Genomic DNA, 20,607 nt, shown 5'->3' with positions numbered 1-20,607 from the left:
TATTCATGTAGAAAATAAATGCATTAATAGACTCTTTTGAAGGGCGCGTGAATAGTTCACTTGATTCCCCTAGAAACATCTGAGCAGCCACAGTCTTTCTCTGTTCCACCTCCTTCCTGGCTCCTCTGCTAAGCCAGGCTCTTATGTTCTGTGGAAGCCTCTCTATCGTGAGGAGAACACAGCAGATGAAGATGGCATAGCAGGCAATCTGGAAATAAAAATTGTAACAAACACACAATAAATGTCAAGTGTCCAAGGAAGAATCCACAGTTCAGGGTTGTGCAAGAAAACATGTTGCTAATAGCTATCCTTAATTCATCTCTTCTCCCTTCTCCTCTCCTTCTCACTCTCTTCTGTCTATCTCTTGTTTCTCTCCTTGATGTGAATATGTGGTACTAGGAATGAATCCAGGCTTTGCATATACCCCAGACCTATTTTTACATTTTATTTTGAGACAGTCTCACTGCATTGCTCAGGGAAGTCTTGAATATACAAGCCTCCAGCCTCAGCCACTTAAGTAGCTTTTATGATAGGGCTACTCCATCAGGTCTGACTTTTTTTTGTAATATAAATAAAAATGAACATTTTCATATACTAAGAAAGATAATATTGATAAAATATGCAAAAACTTAGGTGCACCTGTTACATAATAATTACAAAGAGACAGCATGACCATTTCCTAGATTAGGAAAAATGAGACATTTATGATAGCCTAGGAGCTTTGAGCAAGTCTGCATTTCTGACATGCTATCTTCTCTTTCAGAAACATTATTTTCTGTTTTCTTGTCCTCTTACTGGTCATATCCTCATTTTTTTCATTGTTTTATTATATCTACATACATATATGTATATACATATATACATTAACTCTCTATATACATACACATATGTATATGTATGTGTGTGTACGTGTATATACACACACACACACACACACATACTGAATTTATGTGACTATACACACAAATGTATATAGTTTTACCCATTTTGAACTTTTCTAAATCAAATCAGGTTGAATACTGCCATGCAATTTGTTTCTGTTGTTCAAATTCTTATTGTCATTCAGCATTGATAAGTGTCCCATTCACCTCTAATTTGTGTGTGTTACATAATATTATACTGTATGGATATATAACAACTCATGTACATAATCCACTGCTGATGAATATTTATGCAGACTACAAAGTTTCACCTTTGCAAATAATACTGTTATGGACATTGTTCTTCATAAGTCCTCCTGATGACTTTACGCAAGACTTGCTCTAGGAGTTATCCCTCATGATGGCTTTGTTAGGTTGTATATGACAGTGTTTTCTGATGCAAGGGCTCATTTTAATGCACATGCCAATTTCAGTGGAAAAGAGCTCCCATTGATCCACATAGTCAATGGTTGAAAATAATGGATTAAAGAACATTTCCCAGCCTGGTGAGAGTGGGAAACATGAAATGTAATCTTGTGGTTTTAATTTGTGATCAATATTTTTTTTAATTTTTTAACTTTTATTTATTTATTTGAGAGTGACAGACAGAGAAAGAGGGAGAGAGAGAGAGAGAATGGTTGTGCCAGGGCTTCCAGCCACTGCAAACGAACTCCAGACGCGTGTGCCCCCTTGTGCATCTGGCTAACGTGGGTCGTGGGGAACCGAGCCTCGAACCAGGTTCCTTAGGCTTCACAGGCAAGCACTTAACCACTATGTCATCTCTCCAGCCCTGTGTTCAATATTTAAACATTAGATGAAGCACCTTTTCCAAGTATTTACACGCCATTTGTGTTTACTCATCTGTGGAATGCCTCTGTCTTTTGCCCACTGATCAAACTTTGGCTTGTCTATTTCTTAATCATTCCATAAACTTTTTGTGTGTATTCCAGACAAAATATTTTTCTTGACGGTGTATATTTAAATTTTTCTCCAGGTTTTGGTTTAGTTGCTTTCAAGGTCTTTTTGGTTTCATCTGATGGTCAGATTTTTTTAAAAATCTATAATAATTGAATTACTCATTTTTTCTGTAGTATGTGCTTTTGGTATGATTGTAAAGAATTTTTTTCTATAACAAAGTCTTAAAGACACTGCCTAGTCTTTTATGATAGTTTAGTTGCCTTCATTATTTAGTCTTTTACAATTGATTTTGTGGTTCAGTGAAAAGTAAAGATGAAATTTGCTTTTGCTTTTATTAAAATGTGCATGGATATCTACCCTATTACAGTCTATTTCCTTTGCTGGTTTATAAGACCTGTTCTGTCTTCCTATGTCTGGGTTGTTTGTAGATTTTATTTTCTCTTTTATTGTTCTACATGTCTATTCTTGTACAAGTATCACATAGCTTCCCTTGCTGTTAGCTTTGGGATAAATCTTAATGTCTGGTAGAAGACATGCTCTCATTATTTTTTTAGGAGTATGTTGGTTACATTTAGGCTTATTTTGTTTCACATAAATTTTAAACTCAGCTTATCAATTTTGTGCTAAAGTTTTCATGGACATGGCATGAGTTTATAAATCAGTGTGAATATGACTGATTTTATGGTAATGAATCTTTTTCTTCCTAACTGTGTCTCTTCATATTTCATTGCCTTATTTAAATTGCTATCAATAGTATTTTACAGTTTTCTTCATGAGTAGGCTGATCATTTTCTGTTCAGTATATTCCTAGTACTTTATATGATTAGTGACATTTTATTTATTGTTTTTAAATTAAAGTTTCAAAGTTTAAAAATTTTTGATTGTTTAGTTATTTTAGAGAAAGAGGGAGAGGGAGAGGGAGATGGGGTGGAGAGAGGGAGAGGGGGAATGGGTGCATTGGCCTCCACCCACTGCATTGAACCCCATATCTGTGTTCCACTTTGTGCATCTGGGTTCACATGGGTCCTGGGGAATTGAACCTGTGTCCTTTGTCTTGTCAGACAAGTGCCATAAATTTTAAGCCACCTCTCCAGACCCTCCAAATCTTTTTGATGGAATATTACAAAGTGTTGAAATTTTACAAAGCTTATTTCTCTATCAAGATTCCTGTTAACCTTTAAATTCACAAATCTTATTTGAAGGGTCTTTGTAGACAGAGAATTCATGTAGTCAGTGCCACAAATACTGAGAATTCCATTTCATTATTCCCAATCATTATGATTTCTGTGTATTTTTCTGATCTTTTTGAGCACTGGCTCAAATTTCGGGAGCAATACTGAATAAGAAGTAAGTCTTGTCACCACAGTGACTGATCCCAAAGTGCATACTGTGCACAAGTCACTATGAAGTTGGAGCTTTGCTGATAGATGATCTCATTGTGATTGGTTGTAGCTACTTATGGATGTTACAATTATGGGCTTTTTCTCTCTTTCAAACTTGTTAAATTTATCATATATTAAATTTTACTGGTATGTCTTCCTTCATCTTTTGAGATGATTACATGTTGATTTTTTTTCCATCTGTTAATATGTGGTATGTCACAAATTGCTTTTCAAATGAAAGCCATGATCATATTCTTGAGATGTTTATTATAGTTTCTTTCTTACATGATGCTAGACTTGGTTTGCTAATACTTTGCTTACACATTGACACCCACGTTCATCAGTTTTCCATTTTATCATGCGTATATGGCATTCCCAGTTTTGTAAAATGATTTGGGAAATGTTTTCTCCTTTCCTAATCTCTGAAAGACTTGTAAGAACAATTGAGTTATATACTTCTGTTGTGCTTTATGTGAACTACTATCATTCATATCTTACAGATGAGGAAAATAAGATGGTCCTCAGAGGGTCTTGTCCAAAGTCATGCGCATAGTTAGTGAAGGTTAGAACAAGGATATGGACTCAGGTAATCTGATCCAAGCCCTGTTCTGGATTAATCCTTTATACTGTCTCTCAGTAGAATTATTTCATACTTAAGCTCAAGTAATCATGATTCTGTTTGTTAAATGGAGACCTCAAGACATGAATTGGGTAACATATTTAAAAATGAAGTCTTTATTTCATATAAAGGAATAGTACCCTTGTCATTGAAGAAAAACACCAAAATATTCCTAATCCATGTTTTTGATCCTTTTACTTCAGTCAGGGAGGCAAGAATTTCATTTCCTGCAAATTACCCTCAAATTATTGAAAGGAAGATTTTTCTTCAAGAAATGGCATAATCATTAAGACCACTTTTATGAACAGAAGAGTAGAACAGACTGAAAATTAGATGCTATCCCCTGTTCTGTAAGCTATTAGTAGCATGTGATGAGTAAACTTGGCTGGTTATGCAGATGGAAACATCTGCAGACCTTTACATGCATGACTAGGAAAAGTTTACAGTATTGGCCATGACTGTCTTTTACATGGCAATGACTTTGGGTTATCTAATGCAAAGTTGTAAGGGTATCACTTTTTGTCCCCTATCTAGCATCTTACTATTTAAACCCCTATTGGCTTTCTAATTAAATTAAAACTCTTTAGTGCTCCCTTATAAGGTCGATGCTAATGCTAATTTAGCTCATGGAGCTCAAGTGAATGATTCCTACTTCCCTGGCTTACAGGCTATTTCATGGATCCCAATGTCATTGCATTCATTCAGCCATGGAGTTTATATCACCTCTCATATTCCTTTGCATTCCACCTTCATTGTCTTTCATTCAAACTCCCGTTTAGTGCTCATTAATTCCTATGTCTTAGAATCACATCCAAGTACCCAAGGACACACAATGATGAATTTTCCTGACAGTTTAAATGCCCATGGTTTCTCCTTCCTTATTCACTTATTTGCATATATTTTTTTCTGTATTCCTCTTTAAAGGTGTTGCTCTTATTTTACTACAAGCCCAGTGAATAGAGACTCTCACTATTCTATGTTATGTCCTGGCACTGAATCTATTTCCTCTATTCAAGTCTTACTGTTAAATTTGCTGCACTATGTGGTGTTGGCAAACAGAAGCTTCCAGTACACATCTTGAATCCCATTTCAGCCTCATTAATACTGTTCCCTGTGGTTGAAGACAGGTGAATCCTGGTCCTTTTCCAAAGAGATTCAGTTACTAATGGGCTGAAAACATGGCTTTTGATGGTGGTTTCAATGGGTGCTCCCCAAAGACTGTGAAAGAAAAGCAATGAAAATGACAGAAAATTTGCCCTTGGGTAATTTTCTTTCATAAATCCCCAGAAAATAGATTATCCACTGTCGATTAAAAATAAAACAAGGGAACAAAACAATACTCTTCAGGCTTTCCAAGATCTGGTGAGATTATTTTATGTGTGTCCTGACTCTACTATTCCTTCCCTCTTCCCTCTACTGAAGCTCATTATTGACTGTAATCACAGCATCCTTTTGATCCTTGTGGTTTCTTTGGAGTGCTTTTATTTGGTGATAACTATCTGTGGAGGTTGTTAAGTAAGTGCGCTTGTGGGAGGGGAATTCTCTTTAGTAAGACTTACCTACAGCATTGCGCTAGGTTGACTTTGAGCTTAATAAAAAGTAATCGAAATTATTGAAAGAAATATGAAAGTAACAGGGAAAAAAATGAATTTTGAAGGACAAACCTAACCTCTTGAAGTAAAAGAATGAAAGGCCATTGAGCAAGGTGATATATCTACCAAAAATCCAGCTTATCTGGCTTATGTTTCCACGGAGGAGCCAAGAACAGTATTTATAAAGGAAGGGTAGGGCTGGAGAGATGGCTTATCAGTTTAGGTGCTTGGCTGTGAAGCCTAAAGACCCAGGTTCAGTTCCCCAGTACCCACGTAAGCCAGATGCACAAGGTGGCACATGCATCTGGAGTTCACTGGCAGTGGATAGAGGCCCTGGCATGCCCTCTTAAATGCATAAACACTTTTTTAAAAGTAAGTGTAGAGTTCCTGCCCTTGACTTTCTGTCCTCATTTCTGAGGGTAGAAATGAGGAATTACGTGTTATTGCCTGTTAAAGACTGCTGCATTTACATAAGATGTCTACTGATGCAAAGCCTATGATCTGGAATCTGGAATATATATCAAAGGGGTTAATTTGACACAATGGCAGTTACTATAGTGACATTCGCACAGAAGAATAAGTATGACTCCATTTCTCAATTTTTCATGAGAATAGAAATTCCTCAAAATCTCAGTATGCTCTATCTGAAATTTTCTCCTTGTCTGCCTGCCTTCCTTCGTTCTTTCCTTCCTTCCTTCCCTCTTTCCTCCTTCCTTCTTTTCTTTCTCTGGCTTCCTCCTGCAAAGAGCTGCTGGTACCGGCATCTTCCTGAATCATTGGCTATGACTGCAAGTTACAGAGTATCAGAATGCATTGAACGTTTACTATTAGTTCCTAAAATGTCCCCCACAGACATGTTCGTTTAACCTGTATGCTTCAGTTCTCTGGAAACACTTGTGCTTTGTGTTTTGAAATAGGATCTCACGTAGCCTGGGTTGGCCTCTAACTTGCTATGTAGCCAACTTGCTGCCAACAATCTTGAACTCCTGATCCTCCAGTCACCTCTCCTAAAGTACTAGGATTGCAGGCCCGTGCCATCACACTCACACACCCAGCCTTGGAAGCTCTTTTTGTTTTCTGTTTATACGTTTGCCTGCCTAACCTGTCTACTGTTGTAGCTACGTAGGCTTCATCCTGAGTAGAGTTGAGGAAACGTTCATTTGTTTTAAAATCATAATGTTATGAAATTGCTGACACGGGTTCCTCCCTGAAAATGGCCTTTGCTGTGTTATTTCTTTGGCTTTCCTTGGGTTCCAGGAAGACACGCTTTAGCAAACTCTGTTTTTATTGATTAACATATTCACTTTACATCGTGGTCAGTTCATGCTAAACACTGATAAGGTGCCTTCTATACTTCCTGATGGCCAGGTGACCCGTAACCTTGTAATCCTATGGAGCTCCAGATCACATTCTTTTTATTGAAATTCTGACTTTGAGCTCTGTTTCCCATGCTGTCTTGAAGTTTGGTCAAAGCCAATAATCGTCCATCTCTTTCAGGCTCCATAAGGTCTGCTGGCAGCTCACTCTGAATGAAATACGAGTGCACTTTTTCAACCTGAGTTCCTTTTAATGTCCTGAAGGACACTGCTAAAATACATCAAATGAGCTCAGGAGGAATGCTGGCCTGAGGCTGAATGAAGGGTTATTGCTTGCTGGAGCCACAATCCTGCCTCATATCTACTCTGTGAGAGCAGGGACGAGCTCCGGGCCAGCAGATCCTCAACGCTATGTGGCACCTCCTTCCTCTGAGAGGCTCAGCAGGGCCTTATCTCATAGCTTCCTCATTCTCTCACTTCCTCAGGATTTTAGTTTTCTCATCCAAATGTTATAAATGGGAAAATAAACAAGCTGAGCCAATCAAAATTAAATTCTATCCACATTTTGGGGAGGAAGAGCCTTCAGAGAATACCAGAATTTCTTTTTAATCTCTTACAGTACTATATCAGTTTTCAGTACGTAAAGCATCTTAATATGTATTGCTTCATTCAAATGTTAAGAAGGGAAGGGGGTGCTATTGTGTATTGAAATTACTTGGGCTCACAAATTTAGTACGGTATAATCAGATTAAGCCCTTTATAAATATGAAAAAAATCTTTCCTGTTTGTATAAGCTTATTGTTGGCTGATTAGAATAGTTAATGGGATTTTATAATAGTGATGCCAGAAATTAATGTTCCTTTGTATTTTTAAAGGGATAGTTGGTATCACTTCAGAAGGTGAAACAATAGAAAACAAAATGTGTTGACTTCCTAGATCCAAACATGCTAATTCATCACTAGAGAAGACATTACTAGTGTAGAATATAGAGTTGTAGCGGGTGGTCAAAGGATGTGTTTCCAGGCCCTTGTTGGGCCCTGTTGTCATCATTGCAACACATTTTACACAGCTGGTGGAAAGTAACATGCTGTAGGTGTGGAAGAGAATGTTCTCCATTGGCCCTTATGCATTTATCATGTGAGCCACAAAATCAAAGAAATATAACCCATTAGCTGCGCTTTCATATGGCTCCAAGGCTTAGTGCCGGTGTTCCAAAGAAGTAATGTGCATCGTTATAATATGGGGCTCTGATTTGACTGATGATATGAACGCGTCTGGCCTTGCAATCTTGTTTTAATGCAACTAACAAACACCATTAGATTCTCACAGAGATTCAGACATTTTTGGAACTCTAAAATTGATTTCCAGGTTATAGTAGGACCAGTAGAGCAGGCCCTTCCCTCTCTCCCTTCTCTCCTTCTGCTGGAGATCAAGCCCAGGATTTTGCAAATGCTAACCACACACCGCGACACTAATTTATATTCTTAGCCTAGGTGGGGTTTCTCCCACTCCTAACCATGCCTCCCACAGTGTCAAGTACAAAGTCTAGTGAAGCAACAACCAAATGGAACCACCGGGCCGTAGGTATCAGCAAGTGCTTTCTTGGAACTTCATTATTTTCCCATACCATGGGCTTTTCAGAGAAAATGTAACATTCTTCACATAAACTGGAGAGAAAACCAAACAGTCCTCATGTCTGTGGCTTAATTGCAGAGCTGTGAGTTAAGGATATGAAACAATAAAAAATACCCCCCAAACAAACAAACAAACAAATAAATGGAGTGTGTCTGAGTCACATCTGGTCACTGTCCTGTTCATAGAAAATTCCAGGGGCGAGTAGAAGTAGAACTGGCTGGTTTTGAAGGGAGGGAGCACATCCGGGTCCTCTGGACGCAGGGCAGATGTTTTCTACCAGAAGGGAACACTACATGGGAGCTGCTTGTATTTTTCTTCAAACTGCAAACCACATCCAGGCTAATAGGAACTTCAAAAGGATTGCTGCAGCAGATGGAAAGAACCCATATATGTTCTTGAATGCCATCAGGAGGCACTAATTGAATCTGAGGATTAACTCTGTCATTAGAGGGAAATGAAAACCTGTCTAAGTCTTCCATAAATGGTTACAGACTTGATTGTGTCTCTGGCACAGGGTCACATGTGAATATAAGACCCCTGTACTGTTGGGTGGCTTTTAGCTGCCACTGAGAAGTTAATTCCTGTGATGAGGGATGATGATAAGTGAAATATGTGCCCTGTACACACAACCCCACTCTAGGTTTCCTCAGTGAAGTGCTAGCTGGTATTCCAGTGGGAAGGACATAGACCTCAGGAACAGTGAGTGGAAGTTTGCTGGAAGAGGAGAATGGGGAGGAGGCTTTTCGCACATCGAACTGTTAAGAAAATAACAGGTTCAGAACATATCTTAGATGGAATTTTTAAATTTTTATTGTATTTATCCATTTTGAGAAATAAAGTGAGACAGAGAGAAAGAGAGAGAGGAGAGGGGCTGATAGAGAGCATGGGCCTGCCACGGCATGAAGCCGCTGTAAATGAACTCCCGACACATGACACGCACTCCCCCACACTCTGCCCCATGCATCTGGCTTACGTGTGTACTGGGGAAGCGAACCTGGGTCCTTAGGCTTCACAGGCAAGCCCCTTAACTACTAAGCCATCTCTCTCGCCCTTAGATGGAATTTTTAATCGAGCCCACAGGTAAACAAATAACCGCCCCAGTTTTATGATTATAAAGTATACAAAATAAACAAAAGTTAGTTCATGGTTTTACGACCATTTTGTATGCCAGTGGAAACATGGAATGATGAGAAAACTCAAAACAATTCATTGATCTGACAATGTCCACAGTCATCAGGCATTTCCTTTATTCAGCCAGCGTGACTTCCTGTTTGGCCATGGCACAGTTTGTACAATCAGCTGCCCAAGAGCCCGACTCTCTGAGACATAGTTCTCCACATAGATTTTCCTCTATTTATCTTATCAGAAACATTACGTCCAATTTTTCTATTTGTGAGTGGCCAGCCAGAGTATATGAGCAATGCACCAACGAAAGCTTAGCTTGCAAAAGCCAGAATTTAGTATAATCGTGAAACATAGCCAAGGTAATCTACACTCACTTAATGGTGGTGACAGCACTGTGAATTATTCTAATTAGGCATAAGTGGAAAGAGGCTCGGGAAAATGATTATAATTAATATAACTTTACATAGACTGAACAAGTCCAAGATGAGGTGAGAAAAAAGAGAGAAATTATCTGCTTTTAAACACCTCTGCATTTTAAATTAGGCCTACCTAGGGGTATTTTTGACAATCAGGAACAAGATACGTGATGAATTATTTCTTACAGTGAAAGCTAAAAAGATGAAGTATTTTTTTTTAAGGACCTAATCCATGAGAACAGATATACAGTTGTTCTTACAATAATTATATGTAAATCTGTATCAACTATTATTGTATGGCAAGCAACCTTAAAACATCATGGCTTAAGACCACAACAAAAATTTGTTTTGCTTATAACTAAGGCACGTGGGGCTGGAGAGATGGCTTAGAAGTTAAGGCGTTTGCCTGCAAAGCCAAAGGACCCAGGTTCAATTTCCCAGGACCTGCATAAGCCAGATGCACAAGGTGGTACATGCATCTGGAGTTCATTTACAGCAGCTGAAGGCCCTGGTGTGCCCATTCTCTCTCTCTCAAATGAAAAAATTTAAAAACATATAAGGCACTTTGTATAAAGATTTCTTTGTGTATGCGCGTGTTGTGTGTGTGTAGCATGTGTGGTATGGTTCCTGTGTGAGGTATATGCACACATGTGGGCCCTGTCTGCCTGCATGTAGAAAGCAGAGGAGATGTCAGGTGTCTTCCTCCATCGTGTTTTTGCTTTGCTTCCTTGAGACAGTCACTGAACCTAGAAATGCTGTTTCAGTCCTACTGCGTGACCTATAGGCCCCCCGCAATTGTCTGGTCTCCTGATAGGCTGAGGTTACAAGGAGGGTGTGGCCATGCCCAGCATTCTTTTACAAGGGTGCTGGAGGAATTGAACTCAAGGCAAATCAGACCCTTTCAGCCCCTCATGCATGTGGAGCAAATGCTTTTACCATCCCCGGCACTAAGATTTTTTGTTTGTTTGTTTGTTTTTTGTTTTTCAAGGTAAGGTCTCACTCTGGCCCAGGCTGACCTGGAATTAACTCTGTAATCTCAGGGTACCCTCGAACTCATGGTGATCCTCCTACCTCTGCCTCCCAAGTGCTGGGATTAAAGGCGTGCACCACCACGCCCGGCCACTAAGATCTTTTTTTAAGGGTAGGTTCTGAAAGATTTATTTTAAAAGAGTATAGTAAAAGGTAGAGATGATACAGAAAAGTTCTCATTCTGAGAAGCTGAGAGGAGTCTTTAGTAAGTAACCCCCAACCATGAAGTTTATTTTTTATTTTTTTTAAAGAATGTATTTTGAGAGAGAGAGAGGATGGACACATGCCAGGGCCTTCAGCCACTGAGAACAAACTCCAGATGTGTGCATCCCCTGGTGGCGCGTGTGCACATTGCACACTTGCTTTACTGCATCTGGCTACGTGGGACCTGGAGATTCGAACATGAGTTCTTAGGCTTCACAGGCAAGCGCCTTAACTGTGAAGCCATCTCTCTAGCCTTAGGCTTGAGTTTTCTCTGCTGTAGTAGAAGCTGAGCTCTCCACCTTCAGGTGACTGCAGCATATGGCTTTAGCTGGAGTATGGTGGAAAGGGATTAGTTATAGCTGGAAGCCACGTTCCCTCTCCCAGGGCTTTCCATGGCTACTGTAGGAAAGTAGCCATGCCTCTTTGGGAAATGGTGGCTGGATTCCAAAATCTATCACCCCCCAGGAGCCTAGGCAACAAGGCTCATCTAGCCCCTGAAATCAATACATGTCCTCTTTACTGAACTCTCATGTTTGTGCCTACTAGGGAGGGATAACACAGACCCCACATCTTACTGGGAAGAGTGTCAAAGTCATCCTGCAGGATGAGTGTGTAGGAAGAGCGAGAATGCATGACTGTTTGTGGAAGTACAAGTTGTTACTACTCGCATTTTTCTTCTGCCTGCTCCCAAAAAGATATTCCATCAGAAAAAGAGTTATCAGCCTTCAAAAAACTTTTCTGCTGAGGTAGACACGATGCAGAACGTGCCATTATTGTGTGCATAGTGTCACAGGGAGCAAAAGCTGCTGGTCAGAGTCATTTCCGAACATTAATTTAAAGTCAACCCAGAGCTTTGACGGAAGCACTTCACTCTTCCAGTATGATATGACAAATGGGATTGTTCCAAATCCTGTCATGGCATCATGTCCCTTCATACACCCTCAGCCTGCACTGTAACTCTACCCAGTGAGTCTGGGTCCTCCCTCCAGGAATACAGGCTGGCTGGGGACTTCGGTGGGAAGGATGGTTTGTGGTTTCTAAGGCAAGGTGAGCCACCTCTCCTGGCTCCCCTGAGATGGTGACATTTGGAATTCCCAGCAGTATTTTCTGAGGAAGCTGGAACAGCCCATGAGAAGCCATGTGAAAAGAACTATGGCCTCCAGCTAAAGTCAGTCCCCTGGTTATAGTCAAGTGTGAGATCACACTGAAGTGGAGTTCTGAGCTTTCAGTGGCTTGCTCTTCAAAACTCTGCTCAAAGTGCATTTTTTGACGTGTGTGTGCACATGGCATACGTATTCATATGTGTGTAGGTACATGAGTCCAGACGTGTCTATGGATGCATACCCCAGGAGGAGCTGTTAGGTGTCATTCTCAGGGATGCTGTCCACCTTTTAAAAATTTTATTTTTATTTTTATGTATTTCTTTATGAGGGGGAGAATGGGTTTTCCAGGGCCTCTAACCACTGGAAACAGACTCTAGATGCACATGCCACCTTGTGCACCTGGTTTACGTGAGCTTTGGGGAACCAAACCTGGGTCCTTAATCTTTGCATGCATGCACCTTAACTGCTAAGCCATTTCTCCATGCCATGCCCACCTTTTTTAAGATGGCATCTCTCATTGGCCTAGACTATGCCAACTAGACTAGACTGATCTGCAAACCCTCAGAATCCACCTCCACAGCCCTGGGATGACAGGCACATGCCACCACACCAGGACTTGCCATATGTGTCCTCATGCTTGCGAGGAGAGCCCTGCATTCGCTGAACAGCCTCCTGAGCCTAACAAATTGCATGTTTTTGAGCAAAATAAATAATCGGGGCTGGAGAGATGGCTTAGTGGTTAAGTGCTTGCCTGTGAAGCCTGACGACCCCTGTTCAAGGCTCAATTCCCCAGGACCCACGTTAGCCAGAGGCACAAGGGGCTCATGTGTCTGGAGTTCGTTTGCAGTGGCTGGAGGTCCTGGTGCGCCCATTCTCTCTCTATCTCTCTCTCCCTCTTTCTCTGTCTGTTGCTCTCAAATAAATAAATAAAAATAAGCAAAAAAATTAAAAAAATAAATAATTGTTTCTTAAGCCAAGATGTTTGAGGTTGCTTACCATATAATAATGATAATTATTATTATTACAGATTTGCATGTCATCATAAGAATATTTATGAGTCTATTTTAATAAATTATCTTTAAAAGTACTTCATCATTTTAGGTTTTCATTGTAAGAAAGAACTTGTCACATATCTTGTTCCCGATTGTCAAAAAACTTCCCTAGGCCTGAATTAAAATGTGGAAGTCTTTCGAAATAGCTAATTTCTCCTTTTTCTTGCCTCATCTTGGACTTGTTCAGTCTGTCTGTGTAAAATAATATTAATTACAATCATTTTCAGAGCTGTTTGCCATTCATGTCTGATTAGCATAATTCACAGTAGCTGGCCCTACCATGAAGCGAGTGCATCTTGGCTTGGCTATCTTTAACAATTCTAGTGAGTTCTGTTTTGTGCAAGCTCAGTGTTCACAGTGTGTTTCCCTTGTGCTATGGCAGGTGCTTACAAACAGCAAAGGTGGACAGAACGTTTTTGATAAAGTAAACAGGAAAAGGGATGAGCCCAACTGTACCTCAAAGAGGTGGACTCTCAGGCAGCTGATGGTAAAAGCCAATGGTATGATCTGTGCGGTGGCTAAACAGGAAGCCACACTGACAGAATACAGGAAATGTCTGAAGACTGTGGTCATGATCAGGTCAAGCAAAAGAGATCATACACTTTGCTTTAAAATTGTCCATTATTTAGCATTTCCATGGCTATACAAAAGGGTTTGAGCTTTGAACAATAAGCTGATGTCACTTCATTTTATATGTTATGCCATTATTAAACATTATTTTCTCTATTTTTAAAAAACTTTTTATTGGCAGCGTCCATAAACCTAAACAATATGCCATGCTAATGACACCCTCCCACCACCTTCCCTTTTCCCGCCTATGAAATCGCCCCCTCCATTGAATCCCTTTATTTCAACTAGTTTCTGTTCTATTTTGATATCATCATTTTCCCCCCACTTCCTTTTCTGCAGGTCTTGTGTTGGTATCATCTTTTGATAGGCTATTTGTTTGAATTTTTGAAACAATGCATTGCAGTGAAACTGAACTTGAAAGAGAGGAGGGCAGAAAACCAGAGGAACAGAAGTCCTCAGCATCTTCACCCCCTTGCTGGCTATGTGTGGGTCCCTGGCAATGCCATTTGTTTTTCATGTCCTCTTTCCACATCTAAGAAATGGGAGCCAGACTGAGGACAATGGAGAACATCACTGCTCAATAGATAGATACTATTTAAAATACATATTAACACAGGCAGATTTGATACATAGTTGTAGACACAAAGCTGTGATTCTGAACATGAAAATATTGATTAAAATTATAGAGCTTGGGCTAAAGAAATGGCTTAGCGGTTAAGGTGTTTGCCTGCAAAGCCAAAGGACCCAGGTTCAATTACCCTGGGCCCACGTTAGCCAAATGCACAAGGGGGCGCACGTGTCTGGAGTTTGTTTGCAGTGGCTAGAGGCCCTGGCATGCTCATTCTCTCTCTCACTCGCTCGCTCTCTTTCTTTCCCTCTTTCTCTGTCAAATAAATAAATAAATAATTTTTTTTAAAAAATGCAGAGCTTGCCAGGAGTGGTCACTCACCCCTTTAATTCCATCAATCAGGAAGCAGAGGTAGGAGGGTTGCTGTGAGTTCAAGTCCATCCTGAGACTACATAGCAAATTCCAGGTCAGCCTGGGCTAGAATGAAACCCTACCTTGAAAAACAAAACAAACAAAAAAAGCAAGGCTTTCAAAATTCAGATATGTTAATGATTCTCACTGACTCAATTAGTGTATTTTTCTTTGTTAGGTAATTTTTGTTTTTCCTCTTACTTTTCTCCTCAGTATTTTAAAAAAGATTTCATTGGTCACTAACATGGCCAGGAATAGTCCGCTGGGTAATACATTATTTTGAAAGGTGAACAATAATTGGATCTTATAGATTAATCTTTTTAAAAGAGGTATGAATTCACAGGAGTTTGCTTTTATTTCACATGTAGTACTTTCATTGGATTTGTTAAGGGTTACAAGCGTGTGTTGTAAGGTAGCTTTGCTGAGTATGTCATACCTTAAAATTAAATTGGCAAATAAAAATTACAAACTTAACCTATCTCTTTATAAGTAGTCAGATGTCAAACTATGGCTATGGCTCTTAAATATTTTTGTTTGTTTGTTTGTTTTGATTTTGTTTTTTTAAGGTAGGGTCTCATTCTAGACCAGGATGACCTGGAATTCACTCTGTACGCTCAAGGATGGCCTTGAACTCATGGTGATCCTCCTACCTCTGCCTCCCAAGTGCTAGGATTAAAGGGTTGAGTCACCATGCCTGGTTTAATTTTTTTTTTCTTTTTTCTGGTTTTTCAAGGTAGGGTCTCACTCTGGTCCAGGCTGACCTGGAATTAACTCTGTAGTCTCAGGGTAGCCTTCAATTCACTTTGATCCTCCTACCTCTGCCTCCCAAGAGCTGGGATTAAAGGCGTGCGCCACCACGCCTGGCTTTTTTTTTCTTTTTTAATGTGGGTAGGTTAAACTCATCAGTACTCCATTGTATTCTGCAAGGTGAGGTTCTTCTATCCTGAGTTTGCTTACAAAACAGAGCCTCCATGAAACTGTTCTTAGGGTCGGCAAAGTGTTGAATGAACAGCATCCATATAAAAGCCAGGTGGTGAGTGTATGCCTGTCATCCCAAAGCTGGCGGAGGCAGAGACAAGAGTATCCTTGGGGCTCACTGGCTAGCTTCTCTACTGAGTCAGTGTGCCCAGAGTTCAGTGTGAGTTCTGGTCTCAAAAAATAACGGAGAGAGCAATTGAGCGAGACATTCGACATCAACCTCTGGCCTCCACATGCATACACCTACCCTCCCGTCTTTCCTCGTCCATACTTCCTGTTGTAGTTAGCTTCACATTGCTGGGATGAACATCCAAACTGGGCACAGTTGATGGGAGGAAGGGGTTTATTTCAAGCTTACAGATCCAGGGGGATGTTCCATCAGTGGTGGAAGATGCTGCCTTCATACATCCAAACAGAGAGACACCATCACCAGCCATCAGGGGTGACCCAGGCAGAGTGCAAACCTCTCTGCATACCTTTGGCCTGAAAATCCAATCTACTCCAAAACACACCTTAAAAGCTGGACCCTACGATCCACTCCTGTTGATGTCTCCTCTAGCCAGGCTGCTGGAGATTCAAGTTACAAGCTTTCATAAAACACCTGAGTTTGCGGTGGGGGGCATACATTCAAACTACCATTCTCCCACACCTACAATATGCACATACATTATAGATAGACTTGTAATCTTCAGTTTTCCTAGCGAGAACTGAATCTTGGCAAACTAATTTGCCCAAGCTCATGGTTAAAGGTTCTTTTTGGATTTAAACCCTTCCTCATTATAAAGGCTGAGATTATCTGTATTTTATACCTCTTTTGCAAATGTCCTATCCAGGAGAGAGAGAGAGATGCTTATTTTTGGCATGTTGCTTTGTCCCCATCTTCTTTTTTTATTTTCATTTTAATATATTTTATTTATTTATTTATTTATTCATTTATTTATTTATGAGAGAGAAACAAGCAAAGAGAGAGAGAGAGAGAGAGGGAGAGAGAGAGAGAATGGGCACACCAGGGCATCTAGCCACTGTAAACAAACTCCAGACACATGCGCCCCCTTGTGCATCTGGTTTACGTGGGTTCTGGAGAATTGAACAGTAATCCTTTGGCTTTGCAGACAAACTCCTTGTCAGCCATCTCTCCAGCCCTGGCCCCATCTTAAACAGTGCCCACCATGAGGGAAGCAAGGACAGTTTCCCAGTCTGTTCCTGCTGCTGTAACAAAAAATAATACTATAGAGTTGATAAATATAAATGATAGAAATCCATTTCTCAGACTTCTGCAGGTGGGGGAGTCCTTGATCAAAGTGCTAGCGGGTTCCATGTCTAGAAAATACACACTCTGCTTCCAAGATCCTTCCTTCTCACTGCATGCTCACATGCTCAGTAGCAGAGTAGGAAGGATGCTCACTCCTCCTCATGAGGCAGAACAGATGGAAGGGCCCACTCTCAGAAGACATGTTTATAAGGGCATTAATGTCTTGTATACAGGTGGAGTGCTTATAGCCTAATCACTTTCCCACCTCCTAGTAACACTTATACAATGTGAATTTTGGAGAGACACAGATATTCAAATCATAGCTATTGTCATCTTCCTTTCTGGATTTGGTCGGAGAGAAGCCATAATTTCTTTTCATGAGTGAGGTTTGAGCACATCCAAACTCTTAGGGATCCAGGCTTTACTAAGAGGAGCCGTGAGAGGGAACAGAAGGTTCACTCCTGGCAGTCGTGGCTTTCTATCATAGGAAGTGTAGGGACAGTCATTTATGTGAAGATAGTGTAGAAGGAAAATGGAACCATTTCATATAGACAGATTCAGCCTGTCCCCTCTAAAAATGACACATTTGTCTGAGGTCTCCCCCTTTCCTTCCTGTCTCAGTGCATAAGTGTATGCACTTTAATTTCCCAGGAAACTTACTCAAATGCACAATAACCTTTATGGCACATTAATAATTGAACTTCCCTTGCTTCTGGAAATTGGAAGCTATATTTTTTAATATGAAGAATCTTTAGAAAAACCCAAAAAGGGGGAAATCCAGAGCTCAATAAATAAAGAATAATACTGTAATCATAATCAGTTCATTATTTGTTTTCAAGCTTGATCTTTCAGAAGGTGTTTTTTTTTTTTTAAATCTGGGGTTGAATATGAATGGATTCAAGCTCTCTTCATGCAGAGAAAACCTTGAACATCATTGTTCATAGGGAAGGACATTAACCAGGAGAGAGAAGTGAGCCTTGTTCCTAATAATGTTTTCATAATAGCTACCCTTGGGTATTTTTCTTGGCTTAAAAATAAATATTCATGCTTTCCTTATCAAGTATAATGACAATTATTTGTGGTTATGACTCTATTATATGGTCTTCTTCTTCTGTGTGGGGACTTCAAACTGGGTAAGAGGCTGGAAACCAAGTAGCAGAAATTACAATACTTGTAAATGACGTGGGATCAAAGTTGAACAAGACCCTACTGGGGTGGTGGGGGTAAGCCAGTAAGGGCAGGTCACAGCTCTAGTTTCAGATGTGGGGACGCAGAGACAAACTGGCTGCTGAAGGACTTGGTGGGTGCTCTGATTTGCTTTGAAAGACCCCATCACCTCTCACCAGCTTCAGGGTCTTTTTCCAGTTCCTGATCTTGGCACGTGGACCCTGGCTGGAGTGTCCTGTGACACTGCAGAACGCATGAGCTAGGGCTGCTCTCCACCTCCATGTGACGACATGGAGCTCACCGCACCAACCCTCAGCCTTCTTTTCACAAGGACATTACAAACTTTCGTTACTAATTAATTCTACTTCAGGAATAGATTGGCTTTAAATATACCTCCTCCAAGAAGCCTTCCTTGGCAGTATGAGTCCTGCTTATTTGTTGAGACCTCTACATGACTGTCATCCTCAGGATCTCTCTCATTCTCTTGATTTATTGTTTACATTGACCCAATTTTATTACACAGATTCTTTCAAATAAGGATTCATCTTCACACTCCTTTTTTCCCCTCCTTATTTTTTTTTTATTTTGTTATATTTTCCTGAATACTGACATTATGGTAAAAGGTTTAATGTGGTCTTGAAAATATAAACTATGCTGCTGGTTCAGTCTTCTGATCGTGAGTGACAGCAGTTTGTATGAATTACTGTTTTACACTATTTCCCTAACCTTGTTGTTGTTTTCCTATTATCGGAATATTCTGCTAAAGCCAAGAGAACATCCTGTGTATAAAAGTCTAAGATTATTTGTTCCTCTAGACCTGCAGTTGCTAATGCTTTCTTCAGATTGCCCTTCCCCGTGTTCCGATGTTTCATCTGGACTTTACATCGGACAGGTGCTGTGTTAGCAGAGATATGTCCATCCAACTTCACATGCCAAGTTTACCCTTATTGGAAGGCTTTTCCTGGAGTGCCCATGTAGTGGTGGTGGTGTGAGTGTGTGTGTGCATGTGTGTGTGTGCATTCACACTACATGCAGTTACACAAGAACAAAAATCTTCCCTTCCTGTTTATTATAACATGCTTATTTATAAAGCACTTTTTAAAACCTTTGATCCTCATTCCAGTAGTAAGCAGAACAAGTGTTGACTTTTTTTGCAAGCAGAAAAATTGTCTCGGAAAGATGGAACAATTTATTAAATTCATGTTCCCAGAAAATTAACAAGAACGATACCATAATCTAGCACATTTCCCACACTTCAGACTCGACAGCAATATCTTGTGCCACTTTCTGTGGGCCTTGCAGAGCTCAGGGGAACTCAATGGGACAGTGGATAAGGGGCCTGGGCCTGAGCCTGACTTAGAAGTCTGCACTATGGTGCCAAGTGGACCGTGACTGGTTCTGTGCTCAAGGGCTACTTTACTCCAAGTGTCAGGGTCCCACTTAGGAGAAAGAGTGAGACACAATGCTTTCTTAGATTCTACTGACATATCCCAGTTGGCTAATTCCCTTTCTGCTAGCTTCATCTCTTCTCTCCTTGCTTCTTCTCTTGCTTTCTTGTGGGTCAGCTCAACAACTAATTCGTGTGCATGTGCTGTGTGTAAAGCACGGTGCTTGGGTTCAGAGGGTGCACTGAAGCAAAGTGTGCACTGACTGTAGTTTCCTCTAGAGAGGAGCCCCCCCCACCCCTGTTCTGTTCTTTCTTCATTTTCTTGCATTTTCCTTCCTCTGTGTTCAGCAGACCTCATCTTTGTAGGTATTGACAGCGTCTGGTTTGGCTAAGGGAGGGCTCTTGGGTATGCCCTGCTGAATGAGTTTAACAAGCCATGGCCCTTTGTATCTGTTCGCCCAGGACTCCTCAATGCTCAGAGAAAAGCCTTGAGAGCTTTGCTCAATGACAGCCAGGGACTGTGCACGCTACTGTACTTTTAACTCACTCTAATTGGGAAGTTACTCAGATAAGAAGAATAAAATGACACTTTGCAAAAGTAAACATTAATCATTTGTATTCCTCTCTCAAATTTTGTGATGTGAAATCTTGACTAGGTGTTATTTGTATGGTTTATGAATTGGCATATTTTCATTTATAAAAGATTGCTTCTATCTCCATGAAAATAGCTCCCTTTAGGAACCCTAATTGTCATCAGACATCATATACTTTTCTGCTTTTATCAATCACATTTTTCTTACTTCTGTCCTACACTCCACATGACATGCGTAAAGCATAAGACATTTTCATTTCCCCCTCAAGACTGTGTATTCTCACAAGTAATTGGAGTTACCTAAGATGTTTAAGCTTCTCTCCATACTAGTCAGCTATCAATTTAATGCCAAACACATGCGCCTTCTCTCT

The 20,607-nt window shown here is 40.3% G+C and overlaps 1 protein-coding gene across 1 annotated transcript in view; it reads left to right on the top strand.

Moving 5' to 3' along the window:
- The window catches only part of Dgki (diacylglycerol kinase iota), a 499,206-nt gene that overhangs the window by 445,701 nt on the left and 32,898 nt on the right, over positions 1 to 20,607 (top strand).

This window comes from Jaculus jaculus, chromosome 10 (genome assembly GCF_020740685.1).
Source record: "Jaculus jaculus isolate mJacJac1 chromosome 10, mJacJac1.mat.Y.cur, whole genome shotgun sequence".
In the NCBI taxonomy this organism is placed as follows: Eukaryota; Metazoa; Chordata; class Mammalia; order Rodentia; family Dipodidae; genus Jaculus; species Jaculus jaculus.
Note: the sequence above shows the minus strand (reverse complement) of the source record. Positions and strands in the feature narration are given on the sequence as shown.